A 5692-nucleotide genomic window follows, 5' to 3' on the forward strand; every position below is an offset into this window, starting at 1 on the left:
TTCCACATATGAGTGAAATCATGCGGTACTTGTCTTTCTCTGACTTATTTCGCTTAGCGCCATCCCCAAGAGCCCCATCCATATTGTTGCAAATGGCAAGAATTCATTCTTTCTATGTCTGAGTAATATTCCACTGTGTGTGTGTGTGTGTGTGTGTGTGTGTGTGTATGTGTGTGTGTGTGTGTGACATCTTTATCCACTCATTGGTAGATGGACACAGGGGTTGTTTCCATAGTTTGGCTATTATAAATAATGTCACTATAAACATGGGGCGCATGTATCCCTTTGAGTGAGTGTTTCTGTCTTCTTTGGGTGAATAACCAATAGCACAATTACTGGTTTGTAGGGTAGTTCTAATTTTAACTTTCTGAGGAATCTCCATACTGTTTAAATCTGGAAGATTTTTAAACTTCCTAACTGTGTACCAACTCTAACTAACCCGTACATGGATTATATGGGGCAAATTGAAGATCCCGGGTCGGTGAGCCTTTACTGCACAAGGATATCCATAGAGAACGTCATATGATAAGAGCACAGACGCAAGAGTCGATCTGTTTAAAACCTTAGTCAAACACACCTTCCTAGGTCAGTTACAGTTCAAATAGAAATGTCTCGATTCTCACACCACTGCTGTTTTCTTTAGCTCAGGTAATCAAGAATTTACTAACTCTCTCGGAGGAAACTGCTGGTAATTGTCTAGAATTACCAAAATTTTAGCCAAGGCCGATAAATCTATTTTCTCCTTGTAGTGTTCCTTAAGGTAAAATGTAAGGTTTCCCCCCACTTCTGTTTTATTTTATTTTTTTTAAGATTTTATTTGCTTATTTGTTTATTGAGAGAGAGAGCATGAGCAGGGGGAGGAGCAGAGGGAGAGGGAGAGGGAGAGAGAGATGGAGAATCCCAAGCAGACCCCCTGCTGAGCTCAAAGAGCCCTATGCAGGGCTTGATCTCACAACCCTGAGAACATGACCTGAGCCAAAATCAAGTCCAAGATGCTTAACTGGTTGAGCCACCGAAGCACCCCTCCCCCACTGTTTTAAAGGAGACAAGCAATATAGTTAGGAAGCACTTATTAAGCACATACTGTATACTACATAGGAATCGAGGGTTCAGAGATGAGTAAACCACAGTTCGTGCTCTCAAGAGGTTTACAGCGAGGTAAGAAAGACCGATGGACGGACACAGGGCAATATGCCGGGTGCGGGAGGCACGGGATGGGGTGACGTAGGAGGCCCAGGGAAGAACCCAGGCGGGAGAGGGGGCTGTACAGAGGGAGGTCAGACTCACAGAAAGAGGCTGCTTGGGCAGATGTTGAAGGAAGAGCGGGATTTTGTCAGGCAGATAAGAGCATTTCAAACAGAAGGAAAAGCCATCAAACCCAGAGTCACGGAACAGCATGGTGTGTGCAGAGAAGCGGCGATTCCATGGAAGGCGGGCTCCGTGCTGGCTAGGATGGTGAACTGGGATTTTGAACATGACCTTGGGGATGCTGGAAAGTCCTTGATCAAGGGTAGGCAGCACAGTGACGTAGTCACATTTGCTCAGTTGGAGGCATGCCTGAAGGTGTAAATTGGTTTGATGGTGAGGGGACCCAGGGGACCGCCGCCAGACTCCTTGCCAGGGAGGGAGCTTGGCTGGAGGCTTCCTGGAGCGAGCAAGAGAATGTTGGAGGAGGGGCAGGTGCAAGGGGTTATGCAGTGAACTCAGCTTTGAAATCCACCACACTCTTTTGTGTGGATTAGAGGTTTTATCCACTGCCTCTGTCCGGCCAGCCCTCTTCTGTGGGTCCGTATGCATCTGCGTGCGTGCGTGCGCAGGTTTCCACCGCTCTGTCCAGTTTCCAGTCTCCAGTTTTATCTGATGGTTCCATCCTTTAATGATCCGTGTCTGAACGAATTATTGCATGATGGGCTGCAAAATGGTGGCGTTGCTGTTGTTTTCTGACATCTCAATTTCCCTCCTGAACTGGGGTATTTCGTTGCTCTGAAATATGGTGGAAATGGGACAGGCGCACTGAGTGTTGGATTCCCTTTCTTTGATGGGGACCAGAACATTTTCATTCAACACTCAGATGATCCTAGGAAAAACTTAGACAAGATGAAAAGGTATTTTTTTTTCTTCTCTTGTTATAAAACTGATGGGAACATGCCCTGATCCACATCCCAGCATCATACGCGGAGGACAGATGCTTCCTCCGTCACACAAGCCATGTGAGCAAATGGTGGCTTTATTGTTTTTTAAATGTGTAAGTATTTCTTAATTATCTATAAAAGTTATTTGTCCAGTAAAAAAATCATAGTTAGAAAATTAAGGCTATGGCCTTAAGATGCGGCTTATCTAAGCACAAGTACATTCCACTTACGATCCTGGGGTCTGTGTGGATGCCAGTCCCTGGGAGCGTGGCCCCAAGACCTGGATGGGCAGAGGAATGAGCTGGAGCTTCCAAGAAAGAAAGGAAAATGTCTGGCCGGGGAGGAGGGCATGAGGAGGAGGCCCCCAAAGTGGAAGCAGACAAGTTCTTAGCTGCCATCTGTTTTTCTTGAGTTTTTATTCAATGTAATATGTTGCGGGGGGGGGGGGGGGGCGTGTTCTGCCAAGCTGGATGGTTTTTAGAAATGCTCCTGAGCACTCAAGGAGGAGAGAATCAAACCCAAGAACACAAGAGTATGAGTGCCTATGTGGCCAGATCGCTTGACTTACCCTCTGGCCATCTCTGACTCTTGTCTGAATTCAGTCATGCTCTCTTCCATGTGTTTGCTATACTTTTACTGAAGCCCTACTATGTGCCGGGCTCTGTGCGGGGCATGGGGGGACACAGTAGTGTCAACAGCAGCTTGTCTCTGCTTCATGATTTCTGCTTCATAATTTAAAAAATTATTTATTTTTTTCAAATTGAGGTAGGATAGACACAATGTAAAATTCACCATTGTAACCATTTTTTAAAAGATTTTATTTACTTATTTATTTGACACAGAGAGAGCACAAGTAGGGGGAGCAGCAGGCAGAGGGAGAGGGAGAAGCAGGCTCCCGGCTGAGCAGAGAGCCCAATATGGGGTTCAATCTCAGGACCCCGGGATCATGACCAGAGCCAAAGGCAGATGCTTAACCCACTGAGCCGTCCAGGCGCCCCTACTGTAACCATTTTTAAGTGCGTAAGTTATAAGCACGAAGCACATTCGCCTTGTGCATCTCCCACCACCATGAGCCCCCATCAGTTTTCTCATCTTGCAAAACTGAAACTCTGTCCCTGGGAAACACTAATGCCCCACTTCCCAGAAGAGGCTGCTTTGTAGTGCATGGCCACTATCATCACCCCACGTGTTTATTTTCATTAACTTGTCTTCAGAAAGATTGAATAAGGGATTAAGATTACTCTTATAGTAAGTACACAATTCCTGTACAGAATTGGAACATGGAGTCCTTTTGCTATGCTCTTGCCAGCATCTTCAACCTCCTTGTCCCTCTGACCTTCTGTTGCTCCCTCCTGGAAAACCTCAACCTGAGGGCAGTTTGTCCCACCTCTTCTGAGCCATGGCAGGAAACTGCCCGCAGTGTATCTGCCCACACCCCTGCAGGGTGAGGGCTCTCCTGGGTCCTGGTAGGAATCCAAGCCTCCAATGAAACAAGTCCCATTCTCCCATCCTCCAGCCTCCCCTGAACCCTCCACACCAGTGGAGGACTCGGAACCTCCTAGCAGGCACCTCTTTTGTTACCCTCCATCAAGATCAGAAAACTATGAGCCTTTGCATTCATCTGGCCCCATCCTCCTATGAAACTGGAATCTTCCATCCTCCCTGTTCCCTAAGTTCTGGGCCATCCTCTGGGTCACCAGGCACCGACTGCTGCAACCTTCATTCTAGACTCTCTCAAACATTTGCATCTCACCTTATTCCAGTCTCTCCAGTTACAAGAGAACACAAGAAGGTGCCTGGGTGCCTTGGTTGGTTAAGCATCAGACTCTTGATCTCAGGTGAGGTCCTATCTTAGAGTTGTGAGTTCAAGACCTACACTGGGCTCCATGCTTGGCATGGAGCCTACTGAGAGAGAGAGAGAATAGGTGAGAAGGAGGGGGGAAGATGGCAGCACAGTAGGAAGACCCTAAGCTTGCCTCATCCCACAGACACAACTAGATAACCATCAAATCTTCCTTAATACCCCAGAAATCAACCTGAAGACTGGCAGAATGAACTCCACAATGGAAGGGAGAGAAGAGGCCACATTGAAGAAGGCAGGAAGTGCAGAGATGTGGTTTGGGGGACAAACAGATCTTGGGTACTGTGGAGAGGGAGGAGCCCTGGTCATGGAGAAGAATGTGAGAGAGGAGCACACAGGGCAGTGCACAAGAACGTTGCCCCAAAGCCACTGGCTTGGAAAATGAGAGGGGCTGAATTTTGTGAGTTCCTGCAACCAGCAAGGCTTAAAGCCTGGAGTTCTAAACGTCAGTGGGCTTGGTGTGGATAGAGCCCAGTGCTCCTGGAGAGAAACCAGACAAATAAACTTGGAGCATATAGCATGGAAATACCCATCTGAAGATCTTCTCAGAGTATATCCCTGGGAGGCAGCCTTAAGGGAGACACTTCTTTGGGAACAAAGGAACCAGCTAGCATCATTTCCCCCCACCCCCAGCAAAAACACAGAACCGTCTTCAGGAAGCAGGCAGCTCAGACACTGGCTACCTAGCTTGCTTACACCAGTTATCACCCCTGCCCCCCACTCTGGTGGAATTGTGCATCTCAATCACACTTACCTCCGTCCTAGCAAAGAAGGCTCCTTCTCCAGAAAACCAGCACAAACCCCTGCCCACACCACATCTTCTGACCAGAGAGTTCTACAGGGTCTCAGTTCTGGTGGAGGTGGTGTCAGGTCTCATTTCACAAGCAGAGCAGACCACATCTAGTATTATGTGATGTTCCACCCAAGATTGCAGGCAGCCCCCAGGTCTCGCACCATCTCCTTTCTTTCACCGTCTGACTCTTGAAAAGTGAGTGCATTTGCTCTCACTCCCCATTCCTCTCTTGGCCCCAGGGCTTGGCTTTCATGGTTAACACTCTCTTGAAGGCCTTCTGGGAAGGTTGACTGTTTGTTACTAAACCTAAGGTATATTTTATTGTCACTTCCTGGTCTCTTGGTGACCTTTGGCCATCCTGAGGCTTCTCTCATCTACTGGATTCTGGAAGCCTTGCCCTGGCCTCTGCGAGACCACTTTCCTCCATCCCTCTTTCCCACCTCCAACATGGCCCTGTGCGGTAAACCCCCCCAGGGTCCGTGCTGACACTGAACCAACTCCTTCCTCTTCCAGCATCTCCTTCAGGGCTTTGGCTCTGCGTACACCCCAGAAACCAGGTTTCATGCCCCACCCCAACAGTCTCACCCCGACTCCTGTAGGAGCCCCTTCCTCTGGCTTGGAGTCCAGTCTTGCCTCTCATTAATTCATTTTCCTGACTGTAATCAGGGAGACCTTTCCCAAGAGCATATCTCATCAAATCCCTTGCCTTGTTCCAAAGTCAGTGTCCACAGTTTAACATCCAAGCTTCCCAACGTTGCCTATAAAATCTGGGTATGTGGTCGCTGCTGGCCCTGAAGCTTCTTTCATTAGCCCTCAATTCCCAGGCCCCGCCCTCCCTCCCCTTGGCTTGGACCCTTTGCTTCTTCTGGGAAACACAGTGGGAGTAGATAACCCCTCCTCGCCCCA

Source organism: Mustela nivalis (assembly GCF_964662115.1).
Source record: "Mustela nivalis genome assembly, chromosome: 10".
Classification (NCBI taxonomy): Eukaryota; Metazoa; Chordata; class Mammalia; order Carnivora; family Mustelidae; genus Mustela; species Mustela nivalis.